Here is a 7,067-nt window from a genome sequence, read left to right as displayed (position 1 = left end):
TTTGTGTTTTTAAATGACGGAAATTGTTAATTCTATCATGACAGTTTCACAATATATGTATAAACTGAGTAGATGAATGATAAACATGACCTAATATTTAAAACTAGTACTATGTACTCTGTCATCAGAAATTTATCACAGATGAAATGAAGTATTATAATTGGTTAACAAATCGTCAACCGAGAATTAACGAGGCAAAATCAAATATAGTGCAGATTACCCTAGTTAATTATTGGTCGACGAATTCGATTGTCCTGTAATAGGTTACTTTAAAACATATTTATGGGTAAAGCGGCACGTGTACAAAATGCAAATTAATAAGATTGGTATTTCCTCATTGGAAAACCTTACATAATGTCTCTTCAAGAACGTATCTGTGTACCAAAGGAAAGTATAAAGATATCTCTTAAAGGTGCTTGGTCGTTTCACAACACTATAATGTGTCGGTCCAAAACTTACATTCTTTCAAGAAATAGTAATACTTTTAAATTCCCATCTAGTGACATGAAATATATCGAGAGTGTAATCATCTACAGCAGAACACGGTGTATTCCTAAAAGATACTTACAAAACTCCATCATCATTATAGTTGTAACGAGCGCCAAACGATTACATTAAAACACTGTTTTGGGTTTCATCGTCATAATTCTAGACATACTAAACGGCCACATCGAGGCACTGCTGTGAGTTTCATCATCATAATTCTAGACAAACCAAACGATCAAATCAAGGCACTGCTGTGAGGTTCATCATCATTATTCTAGGCACGCCAAACGATCACATCAAGGCACTGCTGTGCGTTTCATCATGATAATTCTAGGCACGCCAAACGATCACATCAAGGCATTGCTGTGCGTTTCATCATGATAATTCCAGGCACGCCAAACGACCACATCAAGGCACTGCTGTGCGTTTCATCATTACAATTCTAGGCACGCCAAACGATCACATCAAGGCACTGATGTGCGTTTCATCATCATAGTTCTAGGCACGCCAAACGACCACATTAAGTTACTGCTGTGAGTTTCATCATCATTATTCTAGGCACGCCAAACGACCACATAAAGACATTGTTTTGAGCCTATGTAGATATGAGGACAAGCAGGAAGACGCCAAATGCACAGAAACTAATGTTCCAAGAGGCTGTACGCTTCGACCCGAAGTGTGTTTTAGAGGATCGTGTATCTAGATCTATCGGACAGCGAGGACAGTCTTCACGGGTCTGTTTCGTGAAGTTTGATATATTTGTGGGTTGCTCTCCTGTAGGGCATTATACGAGCTCACTTTTCGCGAACACCTGATATCACTGTTTTGACAGTGATTCACGAGTGTATGTCATCACAGCTGTATTTATTACAATGAGCTCTGTACAGAGCTAGTTTTGATTTAGTAAACCAGTCTGTGACATTCAAATGGGTGTACTGTCCAGTAAAGGATGTCATCGGGAGTGGCTGTCGCCTATAGACTAGGCAATAGATAGAGATTCATAGAATCGGCCACTAGTTTGCACTGTCAGTGTCTTCTGACGGTACGCCACATTTTAGTGGAGTACTAGAAAAGATATATCGATTCCATCCAGAAATTATATTACAGTTTCTACGTGATACCGACTTTTATTCTAAATTTTAATTTTATCTATCTGTGTGATATTTGTATTTTTTGCAGTTCTTTACACTGTGATGGGTTTTTTTGTTTTTTTTTAATCTTGAATTTTTATATTGATGTTGCTCATCACTTTAGTTTTACATTTACCGTTTGACACCCAATAGCCCATGTATTTTTCGTGATGCAGTGTCGTTAAACATTCATTCATTCATTCCACTAGTTTTCCAAATACCCATTTGACTCTGCATTGTGTAGAGATACGGTCTTAACCGTGGATAACTGTTTTGTCGTTAAACATTCATTCATTGCACTAGTTTTTTCCAAATACCCATTTGACTCTGCATTGTGTAGAGATACGGTCTTAACCGTGGATAACTGTTTTGTCGTTAAACATTCATTCATTCCACTAGTTTTCCAAATACCCATTTGACTCTGCATTGTGTAGAGATACGGTCTTAACCGTGGATAACTGTTTTGTCGTTAAACATACATTCATTCCACTAGTTTTCCAAATACCCATTTGACTCTGCATTGTGTAGAGATACGGTCTTAACCGTGGATAACTGTTTTGTCGTTAAACATTCATTCATTCCACTAGTTTTCCAAATACCCATTTGACTCTGCATTGTGTAGAGATACGGTCTTAACCGTGGATAACTGTTTTGTCGTTAAACATTCATTCATTCCACTAGTTTTCCAAATACCCATTTGACTCTGCATTGTGTAGAGATACGGTCTTAACCGTGGATAACTGTTTTGTCGTTAAACATTCATTCATTCCACTAGTTTTCCAAATACCCATTTGACTCTGCATTGTGTAGAGATACTGCCTTAACCGTGGATAACTGTTTTGCCGTTAAACATTCATTCATTGCACTAGTTTTCCAAATACCCATTTGACTCTGCATTGTGTAGAGATACGGTCTTAACCGTGGATAACTGTTTTGTCGTTAAACATTCATTCATTCCACTAGTTTTCCAAATACCCATTTGACTCTGCATTGTGTAGAGATACGGTCTTAACCGTGAATAACTGTTTTGTCATTAAGATTTTAATCGACAGCTTTTTAGAGGGGGGCGGGACATAGCCCAGTGGTACAGCGTTCGCTCGATGCGCGGTCGGTCTGTGATCGATCCCCGTCGGTGGGCCCATTGGGCTATTTCTCGCCACAGCCAGTGCACCACGACTGGTATATTAAAGGCCGTGGTATGTGCTATCCTGTCTATGGGATGGTGCATATAAAAGATCCCTTGCTGCTAATCGAAAAGAGTAGCCCATGAAGTGGCGACAGCGGGATTCCTCTCTCAATATCTGTGTGGTCCTTAACCATATGTCTGACGCCATATAACTGTAAATAAATAGGTTGAATGCGTCGTTAAATAAAACATTTCCTTCCTTCCTTGCTTTGTAGAGGCTTGTTTTTATCTCATTTTTAAACAGTGGACTGTTGGGAGGGTTTACTCAAATACACTTTATATTTTGTTTTAGAAGCCCGTGGATCCATAGGAATCTACTAGGAAACACTTGTTGGTAAATGGAAACACAACATTTTTAATTAATAATTATAGTCTCGAATATGGTAATCGGGTAAAGGCTGACACCTTCCAAAAGTAACGTCGTATATTTATGTACATTTTGACACAAACGTAAAGAAGCATATAGTCATTGATACATATTAAATTCTTTATTTCGTGCAGCTGAATGAATGCATAATGATACCCAACCAAGACAAAACGCATCGGCTATCGGGTATCGAACATATTTCATGAATGGTCATAAACCAATATACAAGTACAACTTATTCAAATATTTAGGCAGCGTTTTGATCTAAACCAGTCGTTGAATACTGGATGGAATAGAATAGAATAGATGAGAATAGATGTTAAACGACACGCTAGCACGAACAATAAATCGGCCATTTACTGGATGGAGAAATAGCCCATAGTCTATGAAAGGGAATAAACCCTGGGACCGAATACATTCAAATGATTATGGAATGATGTGTGAATAAAAAATGTGTGCGGAATATACGATAGCATTAACAAAGTATTATATTGATCTGTTCTTTGTTATTCCAGAGGAAAGGGACGCGGGAGTATATTTTTTTTCTTAAATTGACAACACTTAACCAGATATAACCGTGTTAACATACTTGATCTTTAAATAGTTTAATTCTCGGTTATATATAAGTCATGTCTGCCGATATATATATATATATATATATATATATATATATATATATATATATATATATATATATATATATATATATATATATATATATATATATATATATATATATATATATATATATATATATACACACACACACACATACATACAGTGGACTGTCTAAACCGGACTCACTTCGTACCGTCGAAATAGTCCGGTTTACATAGAGGACCGGTTTAGACAGAGTTCATCCAGAGTTATGGTTCTTGAATGATCGACAACTCGCGATCAACAATGACATTTGAACCCATGGATGGTTGGAAAACACAGTCATACAAGCCAGACTTGCAATCGATTATTTCACACACATAAAAAATATATATAACGGTACTCTGAATGACGACAAACGAGTCACCGGAAGGGTTCATAGTTTATTCACAGAGGATTCAACTTCCGCACACATGCACTATGGATAATATAACAAAGTAAACGACGGAAGGACTTTCCTTTGGCACTGTCACTAACCCTAACCCTAACTCTATTTATGAACAGTATTTATAATGCTCTTTATACGTGACAGTGCCAAAGGAAAGTCCTGCCCAATATTCAATCATATACATAATTCATAATTCAAATATGATTGAATTATACCAAGGCATATAAATAACATGTATAGCATGATCTGCCTTTATTAAACACCTGAGTAATTATACAGGCAATCCACTACCAACGTAACTTCCCTTAACGTACCTGCTGTCAAAATAAAATACACATGTACTTCTAAATGTAAATAAAATGCGTAACGCTTAATTGTAAAGACATTTGTTATATTTATATTTAATAATTAACCGATCTGTCAAATATAGAAATACTTATTTACTACACCAGTATATTAATACTTATTAATATAATCCACTACTTCAATATATAATCTCCAGTGATGGAATACACGACAAAATACAATAATCTTTTATACGACACACATACGATTCAATTGCACTGGCCAGGCGCTCATGAAACGTACGTGCGGCATACAAAGCACGTGCGTTATATGACAAATACCACACACAATCCAAATAAATACATTACATTACATTATTCTACACACCTTTGCTATTGGCAAAATGGTCAGTGACTGGAACGCTTAGATGTTATATAGTTCCAGCCTAGAAACAAATAAAATGACATAAGTTATCATGTAAAAAGAATTATTCCAATATGGCTCCCATGATAACCTTAGACGTTAACTATACATTTTTATACACAATTAACTTGGAAAATAACTTATTCATATATATTACTTTAAAATATGAATTTTATTATATATAGAAACATTATATAACTTTAGTTGGTTTTATATTATTTACTAAGCTTACTATTAAACAACTTCACCATTATTTTATTATAACATATGTTTACCAGCTTTTAATCAAAACTCGTTAATATATATAGAATACTATACGAGTTTTCGCTAGATATCATTTTTACGAAACGAGTGAACATCCCAAACGTATCTGACCGAACGAAAGTGAGGTCAGATACGTTTGGGAAGTTCACGAGTTTCGTAAAAATGATATCTAGCGAAAACGAGTGTGGTATTTTATTTATTACCCTCTTTTAAATCACGCAAATTATGAAAAATAAATAAATCAATCAATCAATTTTGTAGCCTATTTCAAGACCGGATGTTGATTTGCATAACTAGCCGGTGCACGACTACGTACCGCCGCATTGAGAAATAGTTCGTTGTACTTCCGCTACTTCTCAGTGACGTTTTCAGGGGAGTGGTATAGACGTAGGCCTACTTTCCCATAAATTTCCATCGGGTTTCATTTTTTAATTTAAAGAAAGCTGTAAGGTACATGCATCAATATATGTTTATTTTCATATTGGGTGAAAAATGGGTAAAACTAATGCATAATTCCATATTTTAACAAAACACCCCCAAGAAACAAATGTTCCCGTTACCCCACTGGCACTGGTTATGCTAGTAATGATGAATTCACAAATCACAACTGACAATAACAATTTGTTGACCAAAACTCCAACCAATAAGAGAATAACAAGTGTTTTTGCAGTTAAAAACGTGTAGCTTGCAAAAGCAGCTGAGTTCACGGGAAAACTAAAGTAATAACTTTAAGGTCGACGACAGTCACTTTTTGCTCCCTTGTTTTGGCTTTCTTTGTATACAATAAATATAGCATATCTTACCGTAATTTCACTTGAAATCCATATTTCGTAAAATGTACAATTTTTCAATCACAGAATTTTCTTCAAACACATTCAGGTGCTTCAGTAATGTTCGAAAAAAAAAATCAATATGAATTTTACATTGGATTTTTTCCAGCATTCTTAAAACGGAAACGTCATGTACCCAGTTTGTGGTTATTGTAAGGAGGTGCAAAATGATGTCATTGGAATTCTGACGTCATTCAAATTCAAAATTAGCTATATTATTACAATGCATCGCCACATTAAAATAAAAACTGGTCTACTAACCTTGACCCCTGTTAAATTTCTACAACAAGCAAACAACGCTGTTTACAGGTCGGTATATTTTACTTTTTCATAATTCTACAAAAAATATTAAATTAAGTTTTAAAAAATAAAAAAACTACCTTTTGTCAAATATATCATATGAAAAAAATTAACGTTGGATATGTTTCATTTATTGTGTACGAAGCCAAAATAAGGGTCCAAAAAATGACTGTCGTAGACCTTAATAATGATGAATTCACAAATCACAACTGACAATAACAATTTGTAGACCAAAAATCCACATAATAAATAAAATGAATATGTTTAATTATTGTTCTATTCATTCTTTTACTTTTATTTTTTATTTAAAAATATTTCTCGCGCGGTCCAGTTTACATCAACTTTTAATGAATGACATTTGTAGTAAAAGTTGTGGATGTTACTGACCTTGACATTAATTATGAATGAAAAAAATAGTCCCGTTATGCTAATAAGGTCGCTGTCCAACCAATCGAAATTAACTCTGTTCCCTGTTGACAAATCAAAACACAGTTTGTAATACGCACCTGGTGGTGCGTACGAAATTTGTACGACACCGCTATATCTTCACCAGGAGGGTAATAAATCAAATTACGTACTAGTTATAAATACTATTTTATATTATAATAACATTAAAACATGCTTGTTAGTCATACCTTATGTGTGCAGTGTAAATGATACTGGATATGAAGAAGAAATAAAGTCGTAGAGCGGAGCAGTCAAAAGAACGTTTCGAACTAAATAATTATTACAGTAGTGTCCGTCACGTGAT

Source organism: Gigantopelta aegis, chromosome 6, assembly GCF_016097555.1.
Source record: "Gigantopelta aegis isolate Gae_Host chromosome 6, Gae_host_genome, whole genome shotgun sequence".
Taxonomy (NCBI): Eukaryota; Metazoa; Mollusca; class Gastropoda; order Neomphalida; family Peltospiridae; genus Gigantopelta; species Gigantopelta aegis.
This window is presented reverse-complemented; position numbering follows the sequence as displayed.